At 36.4% G+C, this 15,213-nt stretch overlaps 1 long non-coding RNA gene across 1 annotated transcript; it reads left to right on the top strand.

Moving 5' to 3' along the window:
* The first annotated feature begins 1,096 nt into the window (after positions 1-1,096).
* LOC119878173 lies at positions 1,097-14,052 on the top strand. Its single transcript, XR_005386679.1, has 2 exons — positions 1,097-1,217; positions 11,734-14,052. It is a non-coding gene; the product is annotated as an uncharacterized LOC119878173 (long non-coding RNA).
* Positions 14,053-15,213: the final 1,161 nt, after the last annotated feature.

Here is a 15,213-nt window from a genome sequence, read left to right as displayed (position 1 = left end):
TGTCTCTGCGCCTCTCTCTCTCTGTGACTATCATAAATAAATAAAAATTAAAAAAAATAAATCTTAGAAATGTTCTACAGATTAAATAAAATAATATATGTAAAATACATTTCTGAAAAAGCAGTTAATGGAACTAGGAGAAGTTTCCCTGAGACTAGTGTGAGTATTATTGGAGCCTCGCTAATCGCAGCTCACTGGCAACACCCAATTTTGTTAAACGGAGTTTAGATTCAGAACCTGGAGACACATATCCTCAATCCCTCCATACTTTTGACATGTCTTCATTTTTTCTTTAGTGTAATCCATATCATTAGGAATTAAGATGAGTCTAGTGTCATGTCTGACAGTATGCTGTTATAAGACAAATGTTTGTTTTTTATTTCATCAGTGACAGAAAAACCACCTGTTGAATCCAAGCCAGTGAGAGAGAGAGTGATTTCCAACAAGGCACAACTGCAGAATGCTACCAAGTCCCCATCTGGCATGGGTCCATCCACCTACATGTCTACAGTTTACTAAGTCATTGAAGACTGGAATCTCCATAATGATACTTGACACTTCCTTTTTCTTTATTCTTCCCATGAGTGAAAAATGAACCCCTTCCACGATCCAGCTATTTCCATTTAAAGGTTTTTCATTGGTCCCATATATTCATATTGAGGAAATCTTCCCACAAATTATTTCCTCTATCTTCAATGCCTACCATATCTATCATATTACATAGTTTTGTATTGTGTTGTGTTGTATGTATTTATATGAATAATAATCATTCCATAACTCAGTAAGTTTGACAACCATTTCCTTTGGTTATGATTCACATAACACTTCAGTGGAGGCTCATCTGAGCAGTTCTGGTCTCAGCTGAGGTCACCAGTGCACTTGCAGTTAGCCTCAAGCTCCTCTGGAGCTTACCTAGGTGTCTATTGTTGCTGTCTCTCAATTGGTCCCCATGTCTTCAATAAGGTAGCTTCTCCTCCTTTCATATGGTGGAGGAAGAGTTCCCAGAAGCAAGAGGGACTTTTCAAGAGTTAATGTGGGAGAGGACTGTGCAAAGGACCACGCCAAAGGTGGTGGTTTACAAGATGAGGAAGCATATTTCTTGAGACAACACATCATAAAACTCACAGCAGCACCAGTACCACACATATCCTTTCCTTCACTGGCTTTTCATCCTCAGTTCTCCACACCAGCATTTCCTAAGGGGTATTCCAAGCATGGTAGGTAGAATCTTTGAAATACTAACTCATTTTTTTACCTCAGGTGTTCCTTCCCTCATCCTTCTTCCTGTCTTAATCTGCTTACAAGGCAACTAAATCACCTCCTCAGGGCATAGAAGCAAGAGGAGAATATGAGGAAAATGGAGTTCTTTGTTGCTTATGAGTTTTACAGATTTAGCTTTCTAAGAAACAAAAATGATTTGTGACATAGAGTAGAAGATTTACGTGGCAATCTCATGGGAAAAGCCCAAAACCACTAGGCAGGTACATGGGATATCTGCACCATTCCTGGATGGAAACCAAAAGGAAGCAGAAATTCCTCACAGAATAGTGAGCTGACATGTCTAAGAGAGATGGGGCCCTCTACATCCACGCAGAGTTTCTTATACCTCAACATGGAACAGATCAGTTAGTAAAAGTATCTCCATCAGTCCCAGAATAGTATGGAAGAAATAGAAAGCCACTGGGTCTGAAAGACATGCCTCAGCAACAGGAGTACAGACCAATTTCCCAGGACCAGAGAATCAAACTAGACATCAAGTGAGCTATTTAGTACTACAGAACTGTACATTTCTTACACATGCCTGTGTATAGACTGAGAGTGGTATCAGTGCATATAGAATATATGATCCATGCATTGTTTTCCCTTTCCCAGAAAGGGTTCCCTTGTCAAATAGGTTTGGGAAGTTCATGCTTTCCTCTTGGAAGTCAAATGTGCCAGTTTATTCCACATTTAGTTGACATTATTTGACCCTTTCGAAGTGACCCCATTAATTAATGTTCCTTGGAATATTAATAAACATTTCTCTAAATTTATTTCTTAGGTCATAGTTTAACATTCCACTCCCTGCTTAGAAGCCATCAATGGATTTCAATAAATCTTTGGTGTTTTCCTTTTTTGTCCAAAAAAAAAATCTCATCTTTAAAATCCTCCCCAATGCAGCCTGCTCTAGTAATTAGTATTGTCTTCACTTTCCCAGTGCAGATCCTTTAGTTTAGCTGGGTCAGACATATCCTTGGTTCCTGAACACAGCACACTCACTTTTCTACTATAATTCTCACCTCTTCTTGGACTCTGCATTGCCACACACTATGTAGGCTAGCCATTTGGGTTCTCCAATCCCAGTAATTTCACAAAGCCTTTCTGATCTCAATTTAATTTTTTCTTTATAAAATATGAGCACCTAACCCTACTAGACAGTGGCTCACATGCTGCTTTGACCATCAGGAATTATGCTGATGTGTTCATACGTTATACAGAAAATCCAAATTCCTGAGGTAAACAACTGTATCTTGTGTTAGTTTTATAGTACTTTTAAAGCCTGGCTAAATGTCTACTCAAAAAAATGTACGAATTAATATGTTCAATTTTCTAAGAGTATAGAGATTTTATAGAGACTGGTAGAAACTGCAAGTTTTAAAACATGAGGTTGAACACAGCACATGAAATTTTAGGGGGCGACAATAAGACATAGGTTTGAGTAATTGTTTTAGATATGACTTCACAGGCTGAGTCACATGTTCTTGGATAGACTATTTTTATTCATTATACAAACAACGTGATATTGGTGTGATATATTTGGGAATAATTGCATGTTTGTATGAAATTTAAATATCAACAATCCAGAATAAAAGGGGCAAAACACATAGCTGGGTAAGGCATCTGTGAGTTTTTAAACCAAGGAAGATATTGGAAAAAAAGGAAAGAAAGAAATTGACAAGAAGAGGAGATAGAAATACAAGGAGGTATAGAAAAGCTGAAACAACTAATTTGTCAATTGTGACTCATAGAAGAGATTTCTGACATAGGGAAATAGTTAATAAATGTTAGTTTTGCCCTCAGGATACTCCAGCATAATATCTCTGAGAACAGCAATTCATTTCTTAATTTTGAAGAAAAGATCCTGAGAACTCTGATAAACTGTAAAAGGATCTAACTGCATAATCTAGAATGAGTGACAGGCAATTAGGTGTTCCCCATTGGCCTTTACCATACCTGGGAGTAAGATGTGTGTAATCATTAGTTAATATGCACTTAGTGATACAGTTAAGGTTAAACATGTCTAAAAGTAAAATAAAGGTACTTAGAATGACTATCTTACTTTATTCCAGAAAGAAAGTTACTCACAGGCTACCAGTATAAGAAAACTATTTCTCAAAATTGGTGGATCAATTACCATGATGAATCTCTCTCTCTCTCTCTCTCCCTCTCTCTCTCTAATAACACTCAGTTTTTATTCATACGAGGAACATGTAAGAATTTGGTGAATGGAATATATACCAGTACAAGAAACCAGCTTTTTTTCAGAGAGCACTGAACAATGCCTTTTATATTTTTCTGTAATTCTTTCTATGCTAGTCGAATGGGCCAATAAATACTCTGAAGATTTATAGTGGATGGTGACTATTTTCCAGTTTTGTTTTGTTTTACTTCCCCATAGCATAACTGGTGCTACGAGCAAATTGGTTTCTTCATAGTCTTGGGCCTCAATGTCAGTATTAATTTAGTTGGCTTACTTTTAAAGAATGAAGTCATTCCTTTGTCAAATAAAAGAAACAAGTAGAAAAACCAAACTGCCAAAGGAAAATTGTAATTTCTTAAAGTGGATAAAGAGAAACTGCTTTATAAGAATGGGAGGTTTTCCAAAATGTAAAAGTATAAAACTAGTTGGGAAATAAATAAACAAAACAAAGCAACACCATCCTCAGGATAATAATTATCTCTGTGCAAGGAAAGACTAGGATTAGGAGAAAGGGGAAAGAAAGAAACTCCAAGCACACATACATCAATTTAAATTCTTGGAAGATTTAAAAATGCTTACACTTCACCATGTGCTTCATACTTCTGAAGAACATGTTGTAGGCAACTTGATCATATAAATATCTACCACATACCCATGCATACACAAACGCACACATTGAATTGTATATGTAAACATACAGAACACTGTTAAATGAGTAAGTAAACAAACGACAGAAATTTTAAGATTTTGTATTTATTCATAAGATACCGATAGACAGAGGCAGAGACACAGAGGGAGGAACAGGCTCCTCACAGGGAGCCAGATGCGGGACTCGATCCCCAGACCAGGATCACACCCTGAGCCAAAGGCAGGCAGATGCTCAATCGCTGAGTCACCCAGAGGTCCCTAAAGTACAGAAATTCTTAGCATTCAGCAATTTTATCTGTGATTCCTCTGTATTGATGATCTGGTTCACTCAGTCCAAGTGGCTGAACAGTAGTACTCCATTATATGATGATACATTTATGTGTGTACACATCTAGTCAAACTTTCTAGAGGCTTACCTAGTTTATTAGCTTTCAAAGAAATTGATTTTTTAAATCATCTCCATAAATGTTTTTCCCAGGCTTATTAATTTGTGTTTTGTTTTTATAATTCTGTTGCTTCAACTTTCTTACTCCTTTGATTTCTTCATCTAGCTTCTTGGATTAAATGCTAGCTAATGTGTAGTAAATATATTTAAGACTATTCATAACTTCTAAGTATTGCTTTAGCTATACCTCTCAAATTTATTTTTAATATTTTAGTTTGTTGATAAAACCATTACAGTTTATGATTTTCCTTGTGAAGTCTTTTTTAACCTAGTCATTATTTAAGCTTTTGGTTTTTTTTTTTTTCAGATTTTCTAACCTGTAGGATTTTAATTACTAGCTGTAATAGTTAATTTCTAATTAAACTGCACTGTAATCAGATAATATGGTTTGAATAACTATGACTCTTTGTGACTGAGAGTGTACAGTTAATTTTATAAATATTTAAAATGTTGCATGCACGCTTTAGAAGAATGTGTATTCTCTATTGTATTCTCTTTTGAGTGCAGGGATATGGAAACTCACAATTATGTCATACGTGTTACTCAAATTCTCTATATATTCTCCAAATGTGCAGTTTCTGAGAGAGGTGTTAAATTTTGCCATTATGCTTCTGTGAGCTTTTTTTAAAATTTTTATTTATTTGTAATAATCACAGAGAGAGAGAGAGAGAGAGAGGCAGAGACATAGGCAGAGGGAGAAGCAGGCTCCATGCACCGGGAGCCCAATGTGGGACTCGATCCCGGGTCTCCAGGATCGCACCCTGGGCCAAAGGCAGGCGCCAAACCACTGTGCCCCCCAGGGATCCCTCTGTGAGCTTTTCACTTTTATTTTGTAATTCTGAGTTTTCGTAGTTGCTGGCTTTTGGTGTTTTATGGTTTATGTCTATTATTAGGCACATACAAATTTATAATTTCTATAGCCTTTTCATGAATTATAAATTATAACTTATTTGCTTTATTCGCATTAATGCTTCAACTTCATACTCGCCTTTGACAGATATTGTTGCACTAGCTTTTTTTTTTTTTGGTTCATATATGCTTAGTCTATTTTTTTTTTCTTTTTATATTTTCTGTTTTAGGTTGTGTGTGTAGATGTGTCCCCTGTAAGCAGCATATAACTGATTTTTTATATCCACACTGATAATTTCTGATATTTATTAAAGCGATTTAATCTATTACATTTATTGTCATTATAGTGTATTTCGAGTTATACTGACAAACCATATTTTGTATTTTTATTTCATCAAAGATTTCTCCTGGTTCCTTTTTCTTCTTTCCTAAGTTTTGTTAGATTCATAAATCATATTTTTGTATCCTCTGTGTCAATTTTTATTTATATTAGAATTTCTTAGCTATTATGTCTTTGACCACTTTTTCCAATATTCCTCTATTATCTCTTACTAGAATCCATTAAAATTTTATGAAACAATGATTCTCAAAGAACACTCGATACGAACAACCTTTTCACTTTTCCTCTTTGTACTGCATCCTGGGTAAAATTCTCAGTTCTTTTTTCCAGTTTAATTCCTTAACCTTGGTCATTCTAGAGTCTATTCTTTTACTTTCATATTTTTTTTTTTTCCACACCTATATGTTTTCTGGGATTACTAATCAGATCTTTTCCTATTCATACAATTTTATATTTTTTCAATAAAGATCATTTCAGGGGCACATGAGTAGCTCAGTCGGTTGAGTATACAATTCTTGATTTCAGCTCAGGTCATGAGATGGAGCCCCCACATGGGGCTCCTCACTGGGCGGGGAGTCTGCTTGAGATACCTTCTCTCCTTCTCTCCTTCCCTGCTCTCTCTCGCTCATGTGCTCTCCTTTCATTAAATAAAAATCTTTAAAAAGGTCATTTCATTCATTTTCCCCCTGATTTTGGTACCAAGAAGTAGGTCTTACTGTGAAAAATACCTAAAAATGCCAAAGCAGCTTTAGAACCGGGTAAGGGGGAAGGATGTAGAAGTTTGGAGGGCCACACTGGGAAAAGCCCACATTGCTGTGAAGGAACTATTGGTAGAAATAATAGATGTTGAAGGCGATTCTGGTAAGAGTTCAGAAATAAAAGCAAGAGCTTCAGAGATAGACTCTATCTTCTTAGAGAATACATAACTAATCAGAAACAGATTGTTCGAAATATGGATGTTGAAGATTTTTCTGTGAGATCTCAGATGGAAATAAGGAACGTGTTATTGGAAACCATAAAAAAGGAGAACCTTGTCATGAAATGGCAAAAACTTGTCTTAATGAGTGTTCCAGTATTTTGTGGAAGTTTGAACTTGGAACAATAAAATCAGATATTTATCTGAGTAGATTGCTCAGGAAAGTTTTAAAGGAGCTTGTTTCCTCCTGACTCCTTATACTAAAATGCAAGAAGATAGAAATGAGTTGAAGAAGGTATTAAGCACAGAGAAGTCAGGACTCAAAGATGTGGAAAATTCTCAAGTTTCCTAATTTCTCAGTTTGTCATTTCTGCTCTAGCACTTGTGCTCATGCTCTTGCTACCCCTAGACAGTTCCCTTCTTGTCCTCTTCCCATCCATGTCCGACCTATAGAGTCAGCTTCCCAACAAAGTCTGTCTTGATTTGATCAGCCATGTTGGCATTTTCTCTTGTGAATTTCTGTAGCCTTATAATCATTTTCCTGTGATTTTTGTGACATGTAGTCTTTAAGGCACGTTTCATTTTTTAATTTTACATTTTCTGAAATTGAAATTTCAATTTTACTCTTTTGTCTGTGATATATCTATATCTTTTTCAGCAATTCTCTGTTTACCCATCAAATGCTTTTTATGGATAACACATATGTAATCCACGGGTTCTAGAATATGAGGAAATAGAAAATGTGACTTCTGAATGGTTCTCAGGTGGTTCTCCATGGCACGTACCAGAGCAGGGCTAGAGCAGTGGGAAATTTAAGCAAATCAGTGGAGCCTTGCTCTGGTCACTCCACAGCCTTGAACAAGCAGCTCAACGCTTTTTTTATACTTTTTGCTTTATTATTTTATTTTTGGGTCTGAGCAAAAAGTTTTGTGAACCCAAAAATATTGGTATAAATGTGTAGTATGTTTTAGCTTTGTCTCTCTTAGGAGAACACAGGCTTCTGCACCCAAAGAGACTGGCACAGTTATGTCTAGATAATTGGGTCAGCTTATTCTTGATTGGTTTGTGTGCAAACATGCAGACTACATACATCCATAGTCATCACTCCTCTTAATCTTTCAAACATCTCTGAGCCAATCTCCTAAATGTTAGTTCCCTTCTAACATTTTCCTTAAAAAAAATGGTGCCTCAGGCCACCCAGAATGAACACAAATTTTATAGCATTAATAGTTCTTTGCAGACAGCAAATTTTAGATTTCTTTCCAAAGCACATGAATGGATTTTAAGAAAATCTGTAAATGGCTATAATTTAAGAAGAAAGTATTATCCTTAAGAGAACATTATAAATTGGAGGGCAAAACAACCACAACTTTTATCTAGAAACTTGTTATCTTCTACCTCTGCCCCCTGCATGCTCTCAATCAATCAATCAATAAAATCTTTATTTCAAACAGGAAATGGGCTCACACAATTGTGGAGTCTGGCAAGTCTCAAATCTTTGTGTATTGTGAAAGAGAGTGGTCTAGTTTCATTCTTCTGCATGTGGATGTCCAATTTTCCCAGCACCATTTATTGAAGAGACTGTCTTTCTTCCAATGGATAGTCTTTCCTAATTTATCGAATATTAGTTGGCCATAAAGTTCAGGGTCCACTTCTGGGTTCTCTATTCTGTTCCATTGAAGTATGTATCCAGGTTTTTTTTTATGTGTCTGCTTTTGTGCCGGTACCACACTGTCTTGATGACCACAGCTTTGTAGTACAACCTGAAATCTGGCATTGTGATGCCCCCAGATATGTTTTTTTTTTTTAATTCCCCTGGCTATTCAGGGTCTTTTCTGATTCCACACAAATCATAAAATAATTTGTTTTAACTCTCTGAAGAAAGTCCATGGTATTTTGATAGGGATTTCTGGGCATTGATTTTGTATCCTGCCACGCTACCCAATTGCTGTATGAGATCTAACAATCTTGGGGTGGAGGCTTTTGGGTTTTCTATGTAGAGTATGATGTCATCAGCAAAGAGGGAGAGTTTGACTTCTTCTTTGTCAATTTGAATGCCTTTAATGCCTTTTTTTTGTCTGATTGCTGAGGCTAGGACTTCCAATACTATGTTGAATAGCAGTGGTGAGAGTGGACATCCCTGTCTGGTTCCGGATCTTAGGGGAAAGGCTCCCAGTGCCTCCCCATGGAGAATGATATTTGCTGTGGGCTTTTCGTAAATGGCTTTTAAGATGTCGAGGAAAGTTCCCTCTATCCCTACACTCTGAAGAATTTTGATCAGGAATGGATGCTGTATTTTGTCAAATGCTTTCTCTGCATCTAATGAGAGGATCCTATGGTTCTTGGTTTTTCTCTTGCTGATATGATGAATCACATTGTTTGTTTTACGAGTGTTGAACCAGCCTTGCGTCCCGGGGATAAATCCTACTTGGTCGTGGTGAATAATTTTCTTAACGTGCTGTTGGATCCTATTAGCTAGCATCTTGTTGAGAATTTTTGCATCCATGTTCATCAGGGATATTGGTCTGTAATTCTCCTTTTTGGTGGGGTCTTTTCTGGTTTTGGAATTAAGGTGATGCTGGCCTCATAGAACGAACTTGGAAGTACTCCATCTCTTTCTATCTTTCCAAACAGCTTTAGTAGAATAGGTATGATTTCTTCTTTAAACATTTGATAGAATTCCCCTGGGAAGCCATCTGGCCCTGGACTCTTGTGTCTTGGGAGGTTTTTTTTCCATGTCTTTGTGTCTTCCTCAATTTCTTTCAGAAGTGTTCTATAGTTTTTAGGGTATAGATCCTTTACCTCTTTGGTTAGGTTTCTTCCTAGGTATCTATGCTTTGGGTGCAATTGTAAATGGATTGACTCCTTAATTTCTCTTTCTTCAGTCCTCATTGTTAGTGTAGGAAATGTCATTGATTTCTTGGGCATGATTTTGTATCCTGTCACGCTGCCAAATTGCTGTATGAGTTCTAGCATCTTGGGTGGAGGCGTGTTGGGGGAAATATCAGAACGTGAGACAGAACATAAAGACTCCTAACTCTGGAAACGAACTAGGGGTGGTGGAAGGGGAGGTGGGCGGGGGGTGATGGTGAATGTGTGATGGGCACTCAGGGGGGCACTTGACGGGATGAGCACTGGCTGTTATTCTGTATGTTGGTAAATTGAACACCAATAAAAAATACATTTATTATAAAAATAAAAAAATTAAAAAAAAACTTCTGATGTAAAATAGAGCAAAAATGCTCTGGGAACACAATATGCTCTCTAATCGCTTGTCTATAAAATAGCCACTGTGTTCTCTGTGACATAATCTTATTCTAAAGTTTCTTGGCCTGTCGAGATTGATAATTTACCTAAGTAAAATAGTTGAGGTATACTTTTTTTTTTCCTGTGAAGAGTACCTGTTTCCTAGGATCAAATCACATGTTTTCTGTGTAACAGAGTTTTCTTTTTATTCTCTTGTCTTTTCTGTTGACTTTTTTCCATGTCAGATTTTTTTTTAAGATACTTTAAAGATTACTGTCTTTGCCTGAGCCCCTCAGAGAAAGATAGCATATATGTTAGTGATTTGTGATTGTTGTTTTTTATTTATGGACTTAGTTTTTTGCCTAATATAGTATCTCATTCCTAGGAATCCTATTAAATTGTTCCCTTGCTGTGTGTCTGATTATTAGCTATTATTAAAACCATCAGAGACCATTTTAGTGCACCTGGATGGCTCAGTTGGTTAAGCATTTGACTCCTGATTTCACCTCAGGTCATAATCTCATGGATTGTGAGGATCCAGCCCTGAGTAGGATTCCCACACTCAGCAGGGAATCTGCTTCTCTCCTTCTTGCTCCTCCCTCTTCCCCTCCATTTTTCTCTCTCACAAATAAATAAATAAATCTTTTTTAAAAGGAAAGAAAAGAAACTTTACATTTGTTTGAAACTTCACTTTTAATACGACCTGATGAATGTGCCATAAATATGAAATTAACTTATATTGCACAGTTCACTCTTTGAATACACCTGTCATTTTTCTGCTTCACATAAATATCCTTGATTAAAAGATGCTTTATTTTTACCAAGGGAATAATTTAAAAAGTATTATTTTGCTTAAGTCATTGTATCAGCCAACTTTTGCCAAGAAGACTGCTCAAACAAATAACCTTAAAGTCTTAGTGGTTTATAGCAACAAAGATTTAGCTCTTGTCCATGCAAGTGTGGGGTACAGGAGGCTGTGCCTCTTTCCAGCATTTGGTTCCACTTGATGTGTAAAGGAACAACACTTACAAGAGACATGCATTTTTTCTGGCAGAAGGGAAAGAACAGTCACCCAAACATGACGACTCTTGAAGCATTCTCTTGGACATGATTCACTTTGCTTCCAGGCACATTTCATGTGTCAATACAAGTCACTTGGTCGAGCCTGATATAGTACACACCTCCTACACACACACACACCACTCTGGGCTAGATCACAACTTGGTACAGTCCCCCCTCCTGGGTTGGGAGTAAATAAATAGGAATGCAATGCTCTGTTACAGTTAGGTCTTTCTTATTTTTTACTAATAAACTTATTTTTTATTGGTGTTCAATTTGCCAACATACAGAATAACACCCAGTGTTCATTTTAAAGATTTTTTGTATTGTTAGGGGAGTATTAATGATATATTTTGTGAATTTTACTGTGGAAATAATTTTTTCCTGATATTTTTCAGCTTTATATTTTGAACTCTGTAGAACTGATGTTAATATACAGGTTGAGGTTGAATTAGGATTTTTGTAAGGAAGAATTAAGTGAAAGGATATTACATATGGAATTCTTACTTCCTACTTCATTATATTTTATTTTCTCCACTGTATAACTTGTCTCCTACTTCTATTGATAATTGAGTAGGAGTTCAAACTTTCCTCATCCATACTGCTATAGTTTCAGTTTGTAACTTTAGGAATTTTGAAGATTATTTCCTACTCTATTGATTAGTCATTAGTCAATTTGGCTGGATAATCTGACACTATCTTCTACCGTTTCAATACACTAAATTATGCCTTTGCCAATTTCATAGTCATATGTTTTTTTTTTTTTACAGCACCCACATGTGGACAGCAGTCTGCCAACAAGTAAAGAGAAACCAAGTTAAGTCACAGACAGGTGCAGCTGAAATACCAAATCACCCATTGCCTTTTCTAGAGTTATATTTACTTGTGCACAGTGGGGACTATATTTCCTTACAAAACAAGAGATAGTTACATTTGCTGTTTTGAAATAGCAGAACTGAACCTCAAATGCATGAGATCATGAAATCTTAGTGGGGTATGGTACTTGAAAAGGGACAGTGGGCAAGTTGTCAGAGAAAGTGGAGATTTGTGAGTGATGCTGGATGTTGGAAGGAGATAGGAAATTTGAAAAGTAGATACATCTAGATATCCAGGAGTAAATGTTTTGTGATAGTGATAGAATCAGAAAGAATTAGACTGGAAGGCATTGTGAGTTTATTTGGTCTTAGCTATTGCCACAATACAGAAGCAGTTCCATTGGTAAAAGCTTATCAAATGGTGGCTTACATGATCCTGTGTAATTTCAGAGAAGTCCCCTCCCCCAATCTTCCAAGATTGTGTATTCCACTTTTTCACTGTCATACCCCACTTAAGTGTTTTTCTTAATTCCATACCAACTGTCCTTTTCATAGGGTGAGGTCTGAGAGGGGCAGCAATGATCACATCATCCTGTATATGCATTTCTCTTTAACTTCATTAAAGCTCTTGGGAAAGATGTTATTTCACCTGTGATTGAATCTACTTCTGAAAGGGATGAGATTATAAAGTCTACCTACACTATTTTACAGATTAAGTGAAAGAGTTTCAAAGATGATGAGACTCACCCAAGGTGAAATGGCCCACATGGGAAATCCAAAGCCAGAAGAACAATCTTGTCTCCTAATTAAGTGTTCTTACTTTGTATATGACATATAAGTGGCTATTTCATGAGTATATTAATATCAGATGTACATAACAGAATATAAGTTTTTTTCCTGCTCATAAGATTGAGGTAGCATAGTAAATAATAGGTGTCTGGCCAAAGAAAGGAAATTATTTTGTGAGTCATTGAAAATTAAGCAGAAGAAATAAAAGAAATATATGAGGACAAATTCCCTTTAGCCCTTAAATGCATTGGGTTGTTTTAGCCTCCTTTAAGAAATGTTTTATCCAGGAAAATTGAAAGCTATATAGATGAACTCATTCTATTTCACTCCTGAGTTCACTATGCCAGTTCTTCTCATGGTTCTAGTTCTAGACTGGCTCTAGGATTTGGTAAGTGTGAGCTTTACAATTGTTTATCATCGCTTAGTCTCAATTCCCCATCGGTAAAATGTGCACAGCTTGGAGGTGTTCTTCTGGGAGATGGACCCAGATTTTTTTGGATTTTTTAATCCAGAATTACTCTTTTAGGTAGGTGCTATTGATCCTATTTTGTAGATAAGGTAATAAATGAAGTTAAGATAACCTTTCCTGAGGATACATTGCTAATAAGTTGTATACCAGAATCCCAAGTCAGGTCTGTCTGATTCCAAGGCAGAGTCTCTCCACCCAGTGTACTTGGAAATGCACTTGACATTTTCATCCATCTCTCAGAAGGTGAAAATCTGATAAAGTACGTGATATTTTTAGAAAATTGCCAAGTGCTATATTGATGTGAGGTATTGTTGTTTCTTTTATGTGTTCTTAGCCACTTATTGGAAAATAGCAGTACGATCCAAGGCATAAATAAGTTTTATATTTTCTGCTTTACGGATGAGGAAATTGAGGCCCATGGGATAAGGAAGGATATCTACATAGGCAGAAAGTAGCAGAGTAGTGTCAGTTCCTAGTCTAGTTCTAAAGCCCATCATCCAGTCTCTCTCCTTATTCCTCTCTAGACCTGAGTTTTTATTCTGGCATAGGGGCTGATTCCATCACTATGTACTGATCCTGTGTTGGAACTTCCCAATCAGCTAAGACACTCTAGCGAGGTAAGAGTAGGTTACTAATATGGAAAGAGGTAATGACATTGATGATAATATTTTTTAAAGACTATATGCATACACATAATCATTCAAACTTCATGACAGTTGGATATAACACTATATGGTGGCCCTTCCATACTTTATGAATTCAGAAACGGTCATCGTGGTGCATTAGGATTTTGGCAGAGCACCCGCCTCAAGAGAATACTCTGCAGCAGCTCTACCATAAGGCACTATGTCCAATTTTCCTGTTGAATCATTCCAGCCAGGTTACTTACTACATTTTTCTGGGCTTGTTCATCTTCATTTCCTAAGTTTGTTAAAAAAAAAACCCTAACAATTAGGATATTCAGAGAAGCTCTTGTATGTGTAAATTTGCCTGTAAATCTGAATTCTGTATGAGATGTTACTACCAAAATGATGAATCTAATAAAACTGTAAGCCACCATGATTTTTTTGTGTCATTCAGAGAAACAGATCAACATTCTCCTGTACTTTACTTATTTGAATAGATTATCAGTCCAAAGGAAGAGCTTTGCAAGTAGTTTGTTACTAAAATGATTTATTTTTTGGTTGGGAATTATAAATGACTCTGTGTAGATTTGTTGAAGAATAGTAGTTAATTTTAAAAATGGCTGAATTTGGGTTATCCGGGTGGCTCATTTGGTTAAGCTTCTGCCTTCAACTCAGGTCAAGATCCCAAGGTCCTGGGATCAAACAACACATGAGTTCTCTGCTCAACAGGGAGTCTGCTTCTCCTTCTCCCTCTGCTCACCCCCAGCTCATGCTTGTTCTCTCTTGTTCTTTCCATCTCAAATAAATAAATAAAATCTTTTTTTAAAAATGAGTTGATTAATATTCTTTGGCACATGAGTGAAGGACCACATGAAAATATGTTGAAATATACAGAGAAGATATAGATTCAAAGCAAAAATCTGTAGTTAGTGTTTTATTTTGAACCTTAAGAAGAATTATTATTATTTTTCAACAGGAAATTTTCCTTTCTCTCTTTTTTAAAGATTTTACTTACTTATTCATGAGAGACACACAGAGAGAGGCAGAGACATAGGCAGAGGGAGAAACCGGCTCCATGCAGAGAGCCCAATGCAGGAGTCGATCCCAGGACTCCAGGATCATGCCCTAAGCTAAAGACAGACACTCAACCACTGCTGAGCCACCCAGGCATCCCAAGAATTATCATTAAATAGAGTAACATCTGTGAATGCTTGAGGGAAAACTGTAGTACCCTGGACTCACCCTTAAACCTTTTACTCTCATACTGCATGTACATTCTGTCAGGAAATAGCATCTGCTTTCTCTTCAGATCATACTGATTACTTCTCCCCATCTCCACTATTCCCCTGTCATAATATTCCCAAGTCATCACTATCTGTGACCTGGCTTATTGTAATAGCCTACTACCAAAGTCAAGTAAAGGAAAATATCAGTAAACTTTTATTTATTTATTTATTTATTTATTTATTTATTTATTTATTTATTTAGGAAACTTTTATTAATAAGTGTTTTTCTTCTATAGACACAAGCATTTTAATATGCTTTTTTTTA

Source organism: Canis lupus, unplaced genomic scaffold (genome assembly GCF_011100685.1).
Source record: "Canis lupus familiaris isolate Mischka breed German Shepherd unplaced genomic scaffold, alternate assembly UU_Cfam_GSD_1.0 chrUn_S108H268, whole genome shotgun sequence".
In the NCBI taxonomy this organism is placed as follows: Eukaryota; Metazoa; Chordata; class Mammalia; order Carnivora; family Canidae; genus Canis; species Canis lupus.
The sequence above is the reverse complement of the archived record's forward strand: the minus strand, read 5'-3'. Positions and strand labels throughout refer to the sequence as shown.